Genomic DNA, 5,731 nt, shown 5'->3' with positions numbered 1-5,731 from the left:
TACTCAGGCTGAAACCAGCCGAACAAGTTTTAATAAACCCTCTAGGGCTTATGCAGGTATAAATGCTGCAATAAGAACAAAAGATAGTCACACTCCAGTAGGATCAATGAAAACTGAAGCGATTAATCCGTTTGGAATATATCTAGATTTAGATTGTATTAATAATACTGAAGAAGCTATAGATAAATGGGAAACTTCTTTAAGGATAGCAGTAACAGTAAACAAAATGGATTATGGAACCACTAAACATTTTATAGAACGAAGTCTATTAAATAGTGTGTTAAGATTTTGGCAAAACTTAAATGATGCCACTCGAAATGATATCTTTGGTGCCGATGATAATATTGCTAATTTAATTACAAGAGCTACCGAAGCTATAAGATTAGAATTTGCCGGAGAAGGTAATATTTTAAAAGACCCTGCAACGATTAAAAAATACGAAATTGCTTTGTTAAGATTACAATTATGTGATATGTGTGAAATAGATAAATATATTTGTGTCTTTCAAGATTATTATTACTATGTTTACAACAGAGGTAAAAATACAGAAATGTATTTACCGATGTTTTTTACTAAGATACCAGACCCTTGGGGTAGAAAGTTAATAGATACTTATAATCCCGGAACAGCCGATACTTTAGGAAAAAGAATAACTCATTTAAAAGATAGTCTTAGTACATGGTGTGCAGATGCCATATTAGCTAAAGCAACAAAAGGATTAAGAAAGAAAATAAGTTTATGTTGTGATAATCCTAAAATGCCTATAATGATTGGATGTGAAAGTCCCTATTACTACAAAAAGATTAAAAGAAAATATAAGAAAAAGAAACTCTTTAAGAAAAAATATTTTAAAAAGAGAAAAGCTAGATACTACAAAAAGAAAGGATATACACGATATCAAAAACCTTTTTACAAAAGGAATAATAAAAGAAAAAATCCAAAAGAATGTAGATGTTACTACTGCAAAGAGATAGGACACTATGCCAATAGATGCCCAAAGAAATTTGCTAATAATAACAAGAAAATAGAAATCGATGAAGATATCGAAGAAATGATAAATTTAGAAGAATTTATACAACTAAATAATTTTGAAGAAGTAGATTCCGACGATACAATATTTATTCTAACTGATACAGATTATTATTCTTCGTCAGATGAAGACAGTCAAAATGAGTAATGAAATAGAAACTAATATAATAGAAGAAACGATAGAACAAGTTGGAGAATATAAACAAGATATTTTTATTGATAAAAGAAAATTAAAACAAATACAAAAAGAAAAGTTTTCTTTAACTAACTACTTAGGATTTGACGTAAATATACTTGATAGATTCGGATTAAGAAAAAGACAACATTATTTATTTTATGGATTAAATATCCAAGAAAGAGCGTTAGAAGTTTCAGTTACTTCTAATAAAATAATGATTCCTTTATTATCCAAAAAGGATATCAAGATAAATTACGAAAAATAAAAACGGAAATTTGAAATACTCTAGGATGGATACATATAGGAGCAATTCAGATAATAATAAAATCTACCTTTAGAGAAGGATTAGATACCCCAATAGATTTAGCTATTATAGATAATAGGATAATAAACAGGAAAGAAGCCTGTTTAGGAATACTACGAGGAAATTTACAATACGGAAAGATTAAATTTAATATTTATCCTAGAATTTCTTACCATCTTCTAGATAAAGACTTTGATAAAACTTTAAGTTTAATACAAGATTTTAAAAGAAAAGATTTCTTTCATAAATACAATAGACCCTTGTAATATCCCCTAAAAACGTTGTATACGATGTTTCAATTTTTGTCTAAACATGATACAGCCTCTGTATTTTGGTCATAACTTTTCATAGAAATATCCAAATTGAGTGATTCAAATTTCTGAGTAACCACAAGATTATTACCAACAACTTTTATGAAGAACATATTTTAAGATTCGGAGGTTAATTATGTTAAATAAATTACTCTTTGTAAGGTAGGATGCTGTTACGGAAATGAGTATTTATAGAAGAAAATTCATATCTCACTGTAGGTTTATCCAAATTGGTTGATTCTTGAACGATATGAAACTAGACTTCCATATCTACAATTCTTATGAAGACACCAAATCCTAATAAGGAATTTATCTTATTCAAACGCAGCTCCCAAAAAGAGTATTCTGTCAAAGATAACTCATTTCACCTACCATAGAAAGATCTAGATACATTTGACATCACTCATGACATAAATTGTCCTCCATTTAACATCATCCATGACATCAATATATTCCACTAAATTTTCAGATTTTTATTTATAATTATTTTATTTATTGTTAGGTCCTCTTTCCCACCTATAAATACCCACCTTATTTCCTCATTTTATTCATCAAGCTTTCTCAAGCAAATCTTCTCTCTATACACATTCTCAAATATAGTTTTAGTTCTTAGTAGTGAAAAAATACTATTCCGGTGATTCATATATTCCGGGTAGTACACAAAACGTTCCGGCAAGGAGAGAAGCTAGGACTCAAGAGTGTTCATTAAGTCTTCCGGTACCAACTAAAGCTTCGGTTTCCAGGTATGTAAGGCTTCAATGAGAGTATTCCTTCCACTCTCATGCCTAAATTATTTTGAGTATATGATAAATTATATTTATTTTCTTTAAGATTTACTCTAAGTTATGTGAGTATTTATCCATGGGTTCTTCCACCCATGTAGTCCAAAAACTCTTTCAATTAAATCTCTCAATTTCAAGTAATTTTCTTATGGATAATTCTTATTTTTACTTAATAGCATGAATCATGGTTGAACTAATGATTATTGGTCTATTTTGATGCAATATTATTTCATATGTATAAATTGATGGTTTGCAAGTAATTTCTCTATTTATCTCTTTAAAGGTTCTTGAAATTAATGGTGGGTTGTTTAAAGCATGAATTTTAATTAATGAATTTTAAAGTATTTATGTATATTTATTTACATACATATTTGCAAGTTGAAGTGATTTGATCCCACCTAGTTTTACTATGTTTTTAATAAAGTTTTACTTGAAAGCTTTGACTCCAAATAAATGTTTATGAAAACAATATCTATGATCAAAAAGGGAGTCTTATGAAATGAAAGAATGATGAAATGATATGAATGATGGATTCTTTATGCAATAAGGACAATTCTTGCATATTTGAATTATCAAATGTTTTAATGAGCTATTCTACCGAATATGATGTTTGAATTCTCAAGTTATATGCTATGAATATTTTAAAGTATTAAACTATTCCGTGGGATTGACTTAGCACCGAATGAGGCATTGAGGTGGGATTCGGTAAGGGAATCCTAGTAGCAACCCCTTGTCTCATTAACTATGTGCCAACATAGGAGCTCTTGTAGGCTTAGGCTAATGGATCCATAAATAGCCCTTAAAGTTAAAGTTAAAGAAATGAATGAAGTTGACGGAGTTCTACCTGGCAAGTAGTCTCCCCGGCCAACGTAGGGGGTTATGTTGGATTCCATGTAATAGCTCGCATGGTCTTAAATGTCGGTTATGGTTAGCTTCCCACAAAATAAATGTTTTAAAGGATATCCATATGATTTATTATGCATGTATTACATTATGTTCCATATTACATAAATGTTATAATATTTTCTCAATGTTCATGCATCCTTACATACTTAGTACATTCAAAGTACTAACGCATACTCTTTTGCCTACATGATATCACCATGTAGGGATCGGTGCTCCTCCTCGTTCTCCTCCACGTGGCTAGTTGATATTCCATTAAAGACTACTTTTGGTGAGTTCCCATGTTCCGGGAACAATACTCCTTTGTCTTTCTAGCTTATGATATGTTAAGATATTTTATTATGGCATTTCTTCTATTATGATTGAGGGTGAGCTAGGAACTTGTCTTAGCCCCATTAAATCTAATAGTTAGAGGTATTGTTGGACATATGTAAGTTGAAGATTTATTATTATGATTTCCGCTTGTCTATTTATCATCATTACCTATGAAAGGCTAAAACAATGCTAAGAGGCTTGTTTGAGGTACTTTCGGGTTCCTCATTCGCCATGTCACGTCTAGGCCCTAGGCTTGGGTCGTGACAAACTTGGTATCAGAGCCCGAGGTTTTGAATGATCCTTGGAGTCCAACATACCGCGTCGAATAGGGTCTTGTTCATGGTTGTGAAGCGCGCCACAATTATGAATAAGAGACTATGAGGCGTTTAGGAAAATTTTCACTTCTTTCAAATTCATGTCGTGCCTTAGAGTATCCTAAGCTTTCCTTTAACTAATGACCCATTTTGTGTTCTCTAGATAATGACTCGTGGAAGACCACCTCAAAGAGCAAGGGTTGACAATGAGGACCAAACTCCTCCGATTCCTAATGCCCAACATCATGAGGATGGGGTAACCCATGCCGAGTTTCGCAGTGTTATTACTTTGTTAGCTCAAGTCGTAGCTAACCAAGGGAATCTAGGTGTTCCTCCTCCCCAAATGCAAAATCCAGCCTCTAGGATTCGGGATTTCCAAAGGATGAATCCGCCCGAGTTCGATGGTTCTAAACTAGATGAGGACCCTATGGAGTTCATTAATGAGGTGTACCGGATTGTGGCTATCATGGGTGTGCCACCAAATGAGAAGGCCGAGCTAGTGGCCTATCAACTCAAAGGTGTGGCACGAGTGTGGTACGAACAATGGATTGTTGAGAGGGATGAAGAAATAGGGTCGATAGGATGGGAAGAGTTCAAAGGTGCCTTCCTAGACCGCTTCTTCCCATTGGAGCTAAGGGAGACCAAAATCCAAAAGTTCATCAACCTCCGTCAAGGAAGTATGAGTGTGAGGGAGTATGCTCTCAAATTCACTAAGTTGTCAAAGTATGCTCCCTTCATGGTCTCTGACCCAAGAGCTAGAATGAGCAAGTTTATTTCCGGTGTCTCAAGGTTGGTGTCCAAGGAGTGCAAAATGGCCATGTTGATCAAAGAGATGGACATCTCTCGGTTAATGACTTACGCAGAACAAATTGAAGAAGAGAAGCTTAGAGAGAGATCAAGGGGGTTCAAAAAGGCTAGAGTGGATGGTGGAGGGTTTAACCCTTAAAGGTCCGATTATGGTAACAATGGCAAAGGCCAAGGTGGGCAACGATTTATGGGGCAAGGTTCCACCAATACTCCTCCTCCAAGGTTCAACAAGGACAAGAGTGGTAAACCAATGATTCCAAGAGAGAATGTTGCTACTCAAACTTTCCCTGCTTGCAAGAAGTGTGGAAGGACTCACAAAGGGGAATGCTTAGCTGGCTCCAATGCATGCTTTAAGTGTGGCAAGCTGGGCCACCATGCTAAGGATTGTAGAGATGGTGGTGGTAGGACTCAAGGCCAAATTGCTCATGGTCAACAAGTCCAAGGAGGTGTCCAACGCACCAACCGCTTTTACGCCTTGCATGGGAGACAAGAGGTTGAGGATGCACCCAATGTCATTACCGGTATATTAAAGGTCTTTTCTTTTGATGTGTATGCACTATTAGATCCGGGTGCAAATTTATCTTTTGTTACTCCATTCCTTGCTAATAGATTTGATGTTTTACCTGAAATGTTATTAGAGCCTTATTTGGTGTCTACCCCTGTTGGTGAGTCAGTTATTGCTAGAAAGGTCTATAGGGGTTGCCTTGTGTCTATCTTGCATAAAGTTATTCCTTGTGATCTCATTGAGCTTGATATGATAGATTTCGATGTCATTCTTGGGATGGATT

The sequence above is a fragment of the Solanum dulcamara genome, chromosome 9, assembly GCF_947179165.1.
Source record: "Solanum dulcamara chromosome 9, daSolDulc1.2, whole genome shotgun sequence".
In the NCBI taxonomy this organism is placed as follows: domain Eukaryota; kingdom Viridiplantae; phylum Streptophyta; class Magnoliopsida; order Solanales; family Solanaceae; genus Solanum; species Solanum dulcamara.
Note: the sequence above shows the minus strand (reverse complement) of the source record.